Source organism: Anas platyrhynchos, chromosome 11 (genome assembly GCF_047663525.1).
Source record: "Anas platyrhynchos isolate ZD024472 breed Pekin duck chromosome 11, IASCAAS_PekinDuck_T2T, whole genome shotgun sequence".
NCBI lineage: Eukaryota > Metazoa > Chordata > Aves > Anseriformes > Anatidae > Anas > Anas platyrhynchos.
The window spans coordinates 8,621,294-8,634,665 of NC_092597.1; the positions used below are offsets into that span (position 1 = coordinate 8,621,294).

Genomic DNA, 13,372 nt, shown 5'->3' on the forward strand with positions numbered 1-13,372 from the left:
ACAACTCTATAGAGCACTTATGACTTCAGGAAAATGTTAAGCATGAGATAACTGTTCATTTTCCAAAAATGACCTGGCTCCTAACACTCTGCATTGCATGCGTGGGAACACAGACCATGTATGCATTGCTTTACGTGGCAATTTCAAGGCATTTTATGCTTAATTTGATTGAAAACTGCCTTAGCGCCCTCTCCTGCATAGACCTGAGGGAAAAACTGACTTAGTGTCATTACTGTGAGCAATTATAAGAATGCCTGCACCTTCTCCCTGCTGATCTTTTGTACAGATAGCCAAGCACATCCTTAGCAGTTTGAACGGACCAGGGAACTTCTTTTCCAACAGTTCTGACTGAAAAAATATATTTGCTATAATTTATGAAAATTTAAAATCTTTGGGGCAAATGGGATGCTTTTGCAAAATGCGTGCTTTGTAGTGGGTTTTGTTTTGCTTTGTTTTGTTTTTGAATTATTTATGTCTTCATCTGCAAACAATAGCAGCAGCATTCATACTGAGGAAATAAATTGTTCAGTAAAACATGGCCTGAATTAGTTGTCTGCAGAATAAACTTTCCCCACTCAGAAGGAGGTAAAAATACTGTAACAAAAGAAGTTCAGAGAAAATATTTGAACAGAGAAAAGTACATAGGAGTGGCAGACCAACCCTGGAAAATAGCAGTACTAGTTTCTAGCAATACACCAAAAACTTGGCAAACATTCAGATCTTGTGGTTTGAACTTGGGTGGAAATGATATTTTAATGTAACTGCTTTTTCCACTTACATAAAAAGTAGCAAATAATGTTTTAAAGGGAAAAGATGATCAAACCCAGGTCATTGAACAAAGTGAAAAGCTTTAGACTTCCTTTACTTGCTTTCATTCTAGCTGATGTGTATTGATTCACACGTATGGAAATAATTAATTCATCCTTTTTTCTCTGGCCTGCAGAAGCATTTTTATTTTAAGTATTCCGGTACATAAGTGGCAGAAGGTTTGGATGGGCTCCTCTCCCCTCTGGCCCCTACCGTGTCCCCTCCCCTTCCTCTCTCTCTGTGACACAGTCCCCATTTACATACCCACATCCCACACAGTTCCACAAACATGGCTTTTTGGACCAGAGCAGTCTGGAGGCTGTGCTGACTGTGCCATAGGCCAGCGTTTCCAGAACTGCTGAATTGCTGCATTCGCTTTCCATTTGCTGTGTAAGTGCTATGAAATTACTGCTTTGCCCCTTCCTTTGCGTTCTCTTGAAGTTAAATGCTACACAAGGTTTCCTGCAACCCGAGCAAGGATTTCCTTGCACAAGGCCTGGTGGGAAGTTGAAACAGTTTGCAGACACCATTTACAGGATGAGGGGATGGCACAGCTTTAGGACTAAATGGAGGTGCCAGGCACTAACTGGTTCACGGCTCAGCTGCTTGCTACGCGTGCAAGGTGGACGGGGAGAATTATCCTTGCAGCTTGTCTAGTGTAGTTTGTTTCCAGTAGTCAGACGGTCTCACTAAACATCTCTCTGTGATATACATCGTGTAATAGACCAAAAGACCTGCAAAATACTTCATTTCAGAGGTTTAAGTTTCACCAATTCATCTGAAGATGAATTGTGTTAGAATTTGTCACTGGTTCTGTCCAAGCAAACACGTCTGTATAATGCAGTGACTGTATATAACTGGAGGCACGGTCACCGCCAGCTGTCTTTTGGAGCTTCTGATAAAGATTTGATCAGGACAGCCAGCCTTGAGATCCCTTTCTGTGTAGGTGCTGTACTTGAATGACCTTAGAGGAAAAAAAAAATCCCGTCTTTAAATGTTCTCAAAGTATGAACTTTTCACTCTAATTCCTTCAATGAACTTATAAGAAAAATAACCTGCCATTCTGTAAGGTTACTGGTGCGGAGAATTGTTGCTGGATTTCAGCTGACTTACAGAATTCCCATCTCCTCCCCTCTTGCTCAGAGCACATGGTATTTCTCATAGCAGAGCGGGCTCAGGCTGGTTTGAAATGCAAAGCTGTGTGGGTGCACATGTGCATGTGAAAGCAGGAATGCTTACTTGCCAAGGGATGGAGATGCATGACAGAATGAACGTGCATTTTTAGTGTATCATCACTTCTGCTACAGCAAGTCAATCTGTAGTACCTAAAATGGAAATGTCCTCAGCAAACCAAGCAGTGCAAGTGTCTCCCACATCTGAAGCCTCTGTCCTGCAAACCATACTGACGCCCTTAGAGCTTCCTCCAGAGCACCCCCAACTTCTTCTCCTCTGCATGCAGTGCCACGCAGTAACCAACAAGTTGCCCAGAAGCTGTTGTACATATTCCAGTCATCAAAACATAAAAATTCAGCTTCTGCTATATTAGCATTTGCATATTTGCAGAATGCTTTCTCAGGGCTTTGGCCTGTCTGGCATGGAGAAGGATGAGCTGCTGCACTTCTTTCCTGAGCATTTCTTTCTGCAGACTTCTGCTATAGGATTACAAACTGGCAGAATAATGCCTGACAGGAATTGATAAAGGATTGCAACATGAATCCCTGCAGGGCACATTGGGGCAAGTTTGTTATAGGAACAGTCTTCCTCTGTTTACATGAACAAAAGCTGGGTTTGACAGTTTCACTGATCAGCAGCTTTGGGAGTGTGTGAACTCTCTGTTACTCAGTGTTGCTTTTTCTACATTTTTCTCTATGGGAGCAGCAATCTCACTTTTGAAACTGTTCCTTTTCCGAGTGTGCTCACCCTGATCCTCACTGCTACACGGTACTTTCCAATGCAATTTTATATCACTTAATTTGATCACCAATCTAATTAAATGTAATTTGCCTTGTACATTGAGTTATGAATGAGAGCAAGTGAAGAAGATGAATGTTGTGGAACATGTGTGTGGTGATCGTAGCTTGGTTTTCTTATACTTTCTGCTGAGATTTATTTCCAGTTATTAGGTAATGATGCATTTAAAATGAAGCTGTGCTGGGGCTGAAAGCAGGCTCCCCAGGCTGGAGCTGAGACAGGCACAATTCTGATGGTGATGGCTGCTGGGGTTCTGTTTCAGCCTTGCTTAGGGGAGCTGATACGTTTCATTCACACAGCTTCTCACCATTCAGTGAGGCTGACAAATCCCTGCATCCAATTTCGTGTTGAAAGAGTGCACTTTATTTTCCAGAGATCTCGGTCCAGGATTCTGCAGAGGCTCAGCGCTGAGGTTATTTTGCTCATGCTATTCATGGGCATCCCATGCAAACAAGGGAAGAGACACTCATGTTTACAGGGTGCTGTCTGCCCACCTGAACAGCCCCACTTCATAGCAGTGCTCCAGAGAGCTCCTGGCCCCAGAGGCCAGAAGCAGAGCACGTCCTCAGCCCCCTCTGCTCTGCTCCCTCTGGCCAGTGGCAGAATTCACATGAAGGTTTCCAGCCCAGAGCAGGCGGAAACGTTTTCTCTCTGAAAGTCAAATGGTGAGCATACAAACTAATTTATGATCGTTACTGTGCAGTCTTGAGAGTCCGCTGACTCACGACACAGGAATACAGCTGTGGAAGGTCTCATCGTGGTTTGACACTGGTTGAAGTGCACTGGCATCACTGGAGTCACGTTGCATTTACGCCAAGACAAACATAGTTTGACGGAGGCCCACAGAGAAGGCAGACTGAGTGGTGAATTCTGCATCGCCACTGACATCATCAGAAAGATTCTGGTTCTTCATCCAATTTTCAGGATTACTCAGATCATCCTGACTTGTCTAAACTCAGAGGAGAAACTCTTTTTGATACCTGATATCTTAAGTGACTGTCAAGATAAGAATGTGGAGAGGAGCAGGGGTTTTGATTTTATACTTTGATTTTAAAAACATCTGAAAGACTCCTAAAACATACAAATACTGCTTCATTGCATATTCTCTGTTAGAGATTTTGTACTTCTGCTGTAGCACTGGGCAGGAAGAAATATAATCACAATTTAATGTGATTTTTCATCCATTTCCCCTTCTTCTCTTTCCCTTGCTTTTCCTTTCTATTCCTTTTCATTCCTTTCTTCCCAGTTCAGGGTATGACTCTTCACAAAATTATCATCTCTGACAGATAGAAAACAATTCTGTGACAGCGCAAAATTGGAGGGCTAGCTCAGCTATTCCTGATCTGTGCTCTAAAAATAATAATTTTCCTAACCATACACTGTGAAGATTTGCATCAGAATTAATGGGAAGCACAGCAGCATTTTCCGTAGTAGCTTGGTCAAACTTTAAGTCCAAATTAGAAAGGACTTTAATCTATCACTCAGCTTCTTGTTATTTGCTTTTCCTGCTACACCCGCTTCCGTCCCTTGGAATTATGATTAAACAAAGAAGTAGCAGAATCAGTTATGGCCAGAGCTTCTTATGTGCCCCTTCTCTTGCTTGACTTCCTCTCATTTGTTGCTGGCAGTCTCAGCGAAACAATTGTAACAGAAGTGGCTTCAGTTACATGCCTTTGAAAAATGCCTGCTGCTTCTAAAACGTTTCATTGCGAGTGCAAAATCTGTAAGCCCGGCTTCTGCTGTGCAGGGGCTCTGATTTTGAGCAGCTTGACTGTGCTGGGATGGAGAAAAAGCTGCAGCCGTGGAATTGCCACCTCAAATCACCGGCATCAGAGATTCAGTTCACAACCACCTTCATCTCCCTACGAAGGGTGTCCGACATGTCCAAGCGAGTGCTTACGCTCCATACCTGCACAACATTTTTTTTCATGGCCAGTATAAGTCATCTGCAATGTACACATGGCCTTTCGTAATAAAGCTGTACATCCACATCTCTGAGGTGTCTTTGTGGAAGAGAAGTTTTATTCTCTTCCTAGCGCCCATTGCTGTAAAGAGATACACAGCACGTCTGAATAGGTGGTACTGCCATAAATTGCACTGTGATTTCCAGGTAACTCCCCCAGGGCTCTGATGTGCTTGTTGGATAGCCATGCAGCCCGTCTGCTCCAGGCTCCATTCATTCCCCGGTCTGCACAGGTGGAGAGGGAGATGAAGAAGCCAGCAGAGGAGCCATCCGTTTGGCCAGCATTGCCTGGTGTTTGGCTCTCCAGGCACAGCCCAACCCACAGTGCTGCTGAGATGCAGAAGCAATTTCTTACAAAGGACAGGAAATTGCAGAGGTCAGGAGAACTGTGTGTTCAGAAGACAGAGCCACACGTTGTAAAGGGGCAGAGGGTGCAAACAGCAGGCGTTGTTATAAAACAGGATCCCTCGTGCAAAGCTTTCACTGACAAACACAAGTTAATGTCTCTTAAAAGCTCCCTTCACTTCACTGGAGGAAAAATGTTGGTGTTCTTTGTTGACAAAACGTTTAAATACAGTGCAGTAGCATAGCCACTGGTTTCACCCAAGGACTAAATGGCAAGAAGACCCCAAACTAGAATGTGATTTTGTCTAGAATGTGGTTCCTGGTGCTTTTAAGACCAGCACACATCCACTACAGCATCAGGGGAGTGAGCACTTCAGTGCTGTGGCTGCGTACAGAAACAGATGTGTTTGCAGACATGCGTTTAGGGAGCTGTTCTAAAAATGTGATTAAGAGGCTAAGAGGAAATCGTGCGCCTTTATGAATGGTCTGCTTTGACAGTTTCATACCTCTGAAGTCTTTCTTCTTTTCTGCTGAGCTAATTAGGATTTCGTATAAACTAGTGTCATCATTTAACTTATAGGATATTCATTCTCTTTAGAGAATTATGCTCTTGAAGCATGTTCTGATCAGATGGTATTACTGCTATTGTGTTGAGTATTAGCAGTAGAATGTGTGTGGGGTTTGGGGTGTGTGAAAAGGAGTCAGACTTTAAATGCCAACCCAGACCAAGAGCTATTCTTCTGCCACACACAACCGGAGATTCATCAACTTTGTTGTTTTTTTCAGATTGTGGCTGAAAACTACTCTTTTGTATGTAACTATAAATAGAGAAGACATGCAAGCACTGGTGTAACCTTAGTATGTTTATAATGGGTATTTAAGTAGCTGTCATTTACTTCAGGACCGTAAATTCATCATTAGATATGCAGTGAAAATGGGCGAATGGTTTTGTACATGTAAGTCACACAAATTATACAAATCAGGTTTAAAGTCAGGTTTTAAGATACCTACTCGATTATATTTTGGAAAGGCTAAGAAAGGCTTTGGTGGTTTGTTTGGTTATTTCATTTTTCATTTTGATATGGAGATTTTGCGTTTTCTTATTAGAACAACACTTGAGCTAAATCATAAACAGGAGTATCACCTCTAACTAATCCTTTCTAAATGAGAGCGCGTAAGAAATTGGCTTTGACCTGTCTGATCTGTGAGCATGTGAAATCTGAATTCCAAGTGTTTGCAGCAGAGTTGTTTTGTTTCTTTGTTTTGCTGAGCTCATTATTGTGCACCTAGGAAGGGATGTCCTTTACATGCACATGTACCTACATTAACTCTGCAGTGAGCTGGCTGGCCAGCCAAGGTCAAGGTTAAGGTGAGGAGCGCTTGTGACTGTATAAGATCATTCATTCACACTTCCTGAGCAAACAGGAGGGAGAATCCTTTCCTGCTGCCTGTAGAGGAACTGACTGTGTTAGTAACACACATGGTTAAATTAATTTTCCATTAAGAATAAGGGGATTTATACTGTAAGATTTTTACCGTAAGATATTGCAATGAAACCCCTAATAATATGGCAGAGTTGGAATAGAGGGTAATATAAGACTAAATATCTGCAAGAGGCAGATACTATTTTGTATTTTTTGAAAGTCCTTCATAGTGCTTTTAATTTCACAGGAAAAAAGCCCTCAATAACTGGAAAAAACAATTGGTGGCAGGTCAGGATTCTGGTAAAATTGTACAGTGCTCTCACTTACAAAGGCTACTTTGAGTAGCTTGTAATAGCAGAGCTACTCAGATCATAGCATAGATGAAAGAGGTTATTCCACGGGGAGTATCAAATTTAAACTACTCACCGCTGGTTTGGCTTTTGAAATATGACAAGAGAATCAATGATAGCTGCTGTTAAGGTCTGAGGAAGCCTTTGGCTTATTAACAGTCTAGAAATGAAGAATTTTGAAGTCTCTTCGTACCAAGGGACTATTAAGATGAAACAGTAGCTTTAAATTAAGTACCATCATTCCCTCCATTTATCCTGAAGGGGAGAAATAATTAGGCTTGTTTAGCTAAGAGAAATGAAAGAAAGATCAAATTACAGGGAACGTCCCTAAAATGACCCTGTGACAAAGACGAGTTTACTGGGGACTTCATCTTCTTCAGCATTAGAGCTTCCGAGCGTTTCAAGCATATTCCTTCTTGCTGTTTAAACTGAGAAATGCCAGCCTGTGTCCTAAGTGTGGGTATTTTCCACTTAACAAAGTCAATGAATGCTTCAATAATCACACATCCTTTTTTTTTTTTTTTTTTATTTTTGTCTAGAGAGGTTGATACAACATTGTAGCAAAGATTATGATCTGTAGGTCTTATATACAGGTTGTAGAAAGGCAGCAACTTCTCATGTTGGTAGGGTGATACTCCTCTGATTCTTCACTTCCAGCTACATCCTGGTCTTCCTGTCTGCTCCAGGTAAAATTAACACCCTGCTCTGACAGCCAAATCCATGAAACTGTAAAAATGAGGACTTGGGCATTCTTAGGAATTAATTCCATTAATATGGTTGTCCTTTTAGTGCAGTAGTGCTTTGCACCTTGCCACAGCAAATGCATTGAAGTGAAGAAGTGGGAGCGCAGCGTGCAGGCCCTGCTGGCAGCATGGACAAACTGGAGGCTCTGGGGCTGCTGCGAGCAGTGCGATTTGGACACCAATGACAAGGAAAGCAGAAGAAATTCTAGGGCAGAGGAAGTAATTAATACAAAAACAAACAAACAACTTGTAAAATGATTTTAATAAAACAGCACAAAACAAACAGAGGGTTTCTGATTTCTCTTGGCTATTTTTGTAGCCATTGTTAAGTTTGTTAAGTGATTCATTTAATTGATCTTTAAGTATGAAATTCACAAAGCCATTTAAAGAAACTGCTATGATAGCTTTCCCAAATTTCCCTGATGAATATTTCCCACTTTCATTAGATTTCTTCTGCTTCTATTTCTAGTTAGGGCATGCAACTCATTCCATATTTAAAGATCATTCGGTAGCATAGCTCCAAGCCAAGCTGTGGCCCTGTTTGAGATGAAATAACTTTGTTGAAAGCTAACACTGGCTAACACTGGGATCAGGCTTTAAAGGAAAATCACTTAAAAGTGAAGTAGTGTAACCCAGGTGAAGGCATTTGAAAAACATTTTTTTTTTTTTTAATTTATTTTTGGTCTTGTTGCCTTTTGTGCAGTTTGGCCTCTTGATTTTGTTGTTTTTCCTTCCCTATTTAGAAGGTAGGCTGTTTGGGGCAAGCTGGATTCTCACTACATTGTTAGACCTTTCAATAGTAAAAATGCAAATAGCTACATTGGTCTAAAAGCTATATGAGGGGTGGGTATGTTTGAGTAGCTACAGTGATGGCCCCCCCCTTCGATGGCAAAATAAGTTGGTGATTGTGAAACGTGTTGTCTATTAGGTGCTATACGCAGTAATTTACACATGTGTTCATGGGGACTCAGTGGTCTTACTTTCTCATTTATATGAGCAAAAGCACGAGGGAGGAGGATCTGGATATCGATCTGTAGATGGGAAGATGCTGTTTCATCTTCCCTTCAGGGAGGTGGAGTCACCATCCCTGGAGGTCTTTAAAAGACGTTTAGGTGTAGAGCTTAGGGATATGGTTTAGTGGGGACTGTTAGCGTTAGGTCAGAGGTTGGGCTCGATGATCTTGAGGTCTCTTCCAACCTAGAAATTCTGTGATTCTGTGATTCATTTACATGTCGCTCTGGTATGTCCAGCTTCCCCAGGTGCCTCTGCAGAGCTGCTGCCTTTCAGCAGCCCCTGAAAACCAGCACTCCCCGTTTCTGTCCTTACTGAGGGGATTTCATGCTTCTCTTTCTGTTTATGCTCCCCAGCTGGCAAAATAAGACAGATTGTAGGATCCTCCAAAGCTAATAGTCTTTTGGATGTGTACAAAATATTCCTCTGTGGGGGTCCTGGTGTGGCTTCCTGCTTGTTGTTCCAACAATACACATTAAGTGCACTATGTATATAATTAATTCCTGGCTAACCCGGTTAAGTTAAGCAGACTCCTGTTGCCTTACATTTCTACATCCTGACATTGTTATGTAGTCAGATTTCACCCATCGCCATTACCACACCTCACTGATGAGTTACTCAGTCACGTACACCTAGCAGGTAATTGTAGCATCACAGGAGAACTTAAGGCATTGTAACTTTATGCAACTTCTTTGTAAATTCTTGGACTCTTTCATATTGGACTGTGTGGCTTCTGGGAACCTTGAACAATACCAAACACTGTATATGGGCCTGAGCAACACTCCTCTGAAGCCAGCTCAGGTAACTCCTGCAGTGTTTCTTCAAGCGTCTGGGCAAGTACACGGCCATGTGAGTAACTGTTGTAGCGTACCGGTGGGGAATGAGAGAATGCAGCCCAGCTCCCGCACTGTAAGGAAGGATGCGTGATTGCTGCAGAGAAAGTTCCACTTAGGTAAACTTTATGCAGTGTGACTGCAAGTCTCACACATTTCTTTTTAGTTAAATTAAGGCATTTGGATTAAACAGGCCAAGAGGGAAAGAACATTTTCAGCCTACAAGGAACTGCTGGCTTAGTGTTTCCCACTCTTCCATTTAATGTGCTTTTCAGTTTCTTTGGAGGGTTTTGTCATTCACTTAAGCAGTATGTTTTCACAAACACTGTCACTTAACATCATGATTAATGTTTTTAAAGTGTGTGGAAAATATAAACTCCTGTATAAGTGTAAAATTATTAGTCAGGGCAATTAAATTATGCATTAATTAATACTTATTGCAGAAATGCTCTCTTGCTAGCAATTGAACATGAAATGGCAACTGATGTGGAATCAGAGAAGGATGAGCAGCCCTGGTGCTTATCAGAAGGCAGGTTTGCAGGCAGCGCTGCCGTGAGTTTCCGAAGCTTCTGTAATCACACACAAAGCTGGCACTCACCTGCAGCTCCCCAAGATCTCCAAGGCCAGCCTTTGTAACCTCTTGTGGAAGTTTCTGAGGTTTGCAGTGAAAAGTAACCCTGACTTCCTTCAATACTTATATTAAAAAAATATTTAGCCTAGAGATATCAAGTGGAAACTGCAGATGGTACAAAGTAGTTATGGCTTGACATCAGACAGACTCAGCTTAAAGGTAAACATCGGTATAGGAAGATATTGTAGAAGGCTTGGATCCAAGTCCTTCAAACTTTTGTCATGCATAGCACTCAATAACAAGAGTTACAGATTTGCTTTTAGCATAATTAAACACTGCCTTACAGTAAAAAAAATAATAATAATAAAAAGACACTTCCTTGGAATGAGACCCCTACTATGCACAGAAATCCTTGCAAAGAAAAGGTGTTTTGGGGAAGGAGGAGGTGAAATCAGTTGTTATGGATGTGTGTTTGATAGCAGCAGACCAATGCTGCCCTCTGAAAAGAATTCACCTCTGTCCTTTTTCTGCAGAGAATAAAGTTAAAGCATGTCTTAAGAACTGTTCAAAACCAAATCCACTTCAGAAAACTTTCTGATTTTTTGCAGAAAGTTAATGTGCAGAAGAGTTAGCTGCTTTTAAACAGTCATTCACTTGCATTCACTGTTGCATTTTTTTTTTTTTCCAGGTCAAGTAGCTAAAACACAGTCCTAGAAAGCAGTGAGCTTTATTTATATGTTCATAAGCCATCTTATGTGTTGATTCATGAGACTGCAAAGTCAGTAAGACATAGTTATTTAACCACTATGGAACATTTTTTCTTCACAATTTAAACAGCAAGTGTGAAAAACACAGAAGCCAAGAGAAAAAGACAGTCCAAATTGCAAACTAGATGCTTCTGTGCGCATCGGTACTGGAGTGTGTCTGAAGTGTCACGCGTGGTGCTGGAACGTGTACTGCATCCTGTGCTTGCTACTTTCCAGACCTGCTAAACCACGGTGTGGTGGCACGAAGCCAGGCAGGGCAGTTTTTCACCAGCTCAGTGTTTCTCAGTCAGTGGGGAATCCCCAGGTCACTCACTCCGAAATATCTCACCTTCCCTGCCAGGGAATGCCAGAGAGGTGGAGTTGGGAGCAGAACAGATTCGGTGTTCTTCCCCCTTTTATGTCCTCAAGGCTTTCAATGTATACATGCATGTTAACTCATTTAATGTTCCTGTACTTTTTACCCAGAATGAATGTTTCAGTTTGTGGCAATAATTGCATAATGATATAAAAATCCATCATTTAAACGCTAAGTTGTCAGCTGCATGGCTTTCATACAAATTCCGAAGCTGGTTTATTATGTGGCGTACAAAGATAGTTCTGTTTTAGACACAGTATGTCCTTTTAGCTGGAAAGGATGGTCTGCCAAGAACTCAGACAAGAAGAGGGATACATGTGGTGCCGAGGAGATGAGTAGGAGTCCTGTAAAATGTATAACTTTGTTAAGTTTGGGATCTTTTGACACAATCAGAAATAACTCTTTGCTTTCTTTGTAAGGCAAGTGTATGTATGGAGTTCCTTGTTGGAAGCACAGGTTGTGCTGCAAGGTTAGATCTATGTACACCAAAACATCCAGAGGTGTCTGTCCTGGTCTTCCTCAAAGGCAGCCAAAAGAACGGTTTTGTATGGGAGGCAGGGTGTGGTACCTCAGCAGGAGGTCAGGAGTCAGCTCCATTCCTGGGTTATATGCAGAAACACCTTGAACTGCTCAAGGCAGCTGTCCGTGCAGGACCACGGGCTCTGCTGGAGACAAGACACACAAGGCCAATTGCTCCTTGGCACACACACCATTTTTAACAGTGCCTTACATGGTCCCCGAGCGTTTGAGTCCACAGTTTAATGACAGCTTATCTCAATGTGATTTGCATACAGGTTAGAAGTTAGCATATCATGCAGCCCAAAAGCCTCGTTTTGTTTTGGAAACAGCATGTCCTCTCAGCTAGAGAGGATGGTCTGCCAAAAACAGGGGAAAGCTGGTGAGGTTCACTGGGGAGAACTGGAAAGTGGTGATAGAATACAGCCTCCTGTCAAACTGTTTTAATTTGTTGTGTCAGAATTGAGTCATGGCAATGATTTTGCAGTAATTGAGAAGCAGAGATGTTGCTTTCTTCTACATCTGTGTGGCAGGCTGGAATCAAAAGGAAGTAAACATTTTCATGAGGCATTTCTATGATTATTTTTATATATATGATTTTAAGAGGATTATGGTAGTGAGTAAATTTCTAGAAACATAATAGAAAAAAGTTGCATTCTTGAAACTTTTTGAGAAAGTAAAATCTGATTAGTGAACGATTCCTTAATTGCCTGAATGTAATTTACTTCCCTGCTGTAGACACCTTGGATTAAGGCCAGGCGGCAAATGGAATTGGTGTTGATAAGTCTCATTACCATCAGTAGCATCATCTCCAGTTGGAGTTATAGCTGTAGCACTAACACAAACAGCAAAGCTGATCGCAACACAATTTTGGATCCTGTCCTACTCCTACTGAATTCTAGGGCAACTCTCCTTTTGGCTTCAGTAACAGCAGGAGCAGGTCCAGCTGAATCATTTCATATGAACATTTCTCCTTAACTCAATACTATATAGCCAAATTATTAAAAACCCTGATATGTAATCCAAAGATCTTCATAGTTGAACAATGCTGATTTATGCATTGTCTGCTTGGGCTAATGATTTATTAGTGGGAGGATATTCCCTCCTTCAGCTCTATCACATAAAAATGTGTGTGTTTCTTGCAAGGTTTTGGCCTCAAGTTTCTGTTTTTGTACCAGTCTTTGAAATTTGTAACCAGAAGGCCACACCTAATGTTGAGTTACTGTGTTATTTATTCAAATAATAGAGCTCCTAAGTTCCCCTTTTCATGGACTATTTATTGTTTTTTTTTTTAAAGACTACTTAGAAGGGATATTTTTAGACTATGCCAACTATGTGTCGTCATTAGCAAAGTGTCAGGCAAAAATAACATGTTTCAGTCTTTGTCATGTCAAGAGTATGAATGCAAGATGCTTCACTTATCTTTGGAGCCCGTAACAAGATAAAAACATCTGTAAAAGATACCTCCTAGATTTCTGCTGTATATATTGAACATATTTCATATCACCATTCATTATTTGCAGTAAAATTTGCTTGTTAGGATACCACGGCCTGCAGCGGGGAGAATGCTGTGCATTAGTGCCTGCCAGGAAGCTGGTGGCCCTGTGCAGGAGTGTGGGAGGTGAGTGAGCCGTGCCACTCCCCGCCGATACGCACGCCGTGTTCGTAGTGGCTGCCTGCTGCACCTTCCTGGCTGCTGCTGCGGACACAGAGGTA

The 13,372-nt window shown here is 41.7% G+C and overlaps 1 protein-coding gene and 1 long non-coding RNA gene across 6 annotated transcripts in view; both read left to right on the plus strand.

The window, feature by feature from the left end:
• TJP1 (tight junction protein 1) overlaps positions 1–13,372 on the plus strand; it is a 159,914-nt gene that overhangs the window by 45,200 nt on the left and 101,342 nt on the right. The window lies entirely within an intron of this gene.
• On the plus strand, positions 1,080–7,888 carry LOC140003399 (uncharacterized). The gene is made up of 2 exons (XR_011811929.1): positions 1,080–1,197; positions 7,650–7,888. It is a non-coding gene; the product is annotated as an uncharacterized lncRNA (long non-coding RNA).